This window comes from Galeopterus variegatus, unplaced genomic scaffold (assembly GCF_000696425.1).
Source record: "Galeopterus variegatus unplaced genomic scaffold, G_variegatus-3.0.2 Scaffold1150, whole genome shotgun sequence".
NCBI classification, from domain to species: Eukaryota; Metazoa; Chordata; class Mammalia; order Dermoptera; family Cynocephalidae; genus Galeopterus; species Galeopterus variegatus.
The window spans coordinates 383948-384560 of record NW_007727261.1 but is presented as its reverse complement, the minus strand read 5'-3'; the positions used below and the strand labels follow the sequence as shown (position 1 = coordinate 384560).

Below are 613 nucleotides of genomic sequence, written 5' to 3'. Positions count from 1 at the left end.
GGGTTGCGAACCGTTGCCAGACACGGAAAAAGACAAAAAAAAAAAAAAGTCACTGTAGGACATTACCACTGTGGGTATTCAAGATAACTGTAGGTGGCACCTGGGTACAACATTAAATAATGGTGAATTCCACAGAGAGACAGTGATTCTCTTCAGTTTAGTGATAGTAAATCTTTAACTTTTAGCAATATTTGATAATCACCTCTTTTAACAAGGAAAGAACAGACCTTAGGACCAGAAACCTCTCCAGAAAATAGTTTCTAGCTAGAATTTAGTAACATTTTACTTGTATCATATTTATTGTTTCAGTTACCTTCAACATCTGGCAAATCACATAGGTAGCCATATAAAGTTTCCTTTTTAGATGAATGTGTTTAAGGTTTTGTTCTTTAAGCTAAATCAATTTAAAGGAAAATATTAAGTAAAGAAGAGTACAGGTGGCCTAAATCAAACCACAAGTGCTATGCAAGTGCCTGCCGTTTGGAAAAGCGTGGGGGAGTCTGGGAGATCTACTTGTGTGTGCATCTGTTTCCACGGGTGATAAGCTCCATGACCTTGGTGATACTGTCTTTTCCTGAGACTCAGTTTCTTCATTTATAAAATGGGGATAAAA

At 36.9% G+C, this 613-nt stretch overlaps 1 protein-coding gene across 1 annotated transcript in view; it reads right to left on the bottom strand.

The window, feature by feature from the left end:
• Positions 1-613, bottom strand: part of LOC103592446 (mitochondrial amidoxime-reducing component 1-like) — a 21166-nt gene that overhangs the window by 15842 nt on the left and 4711 nt on the right.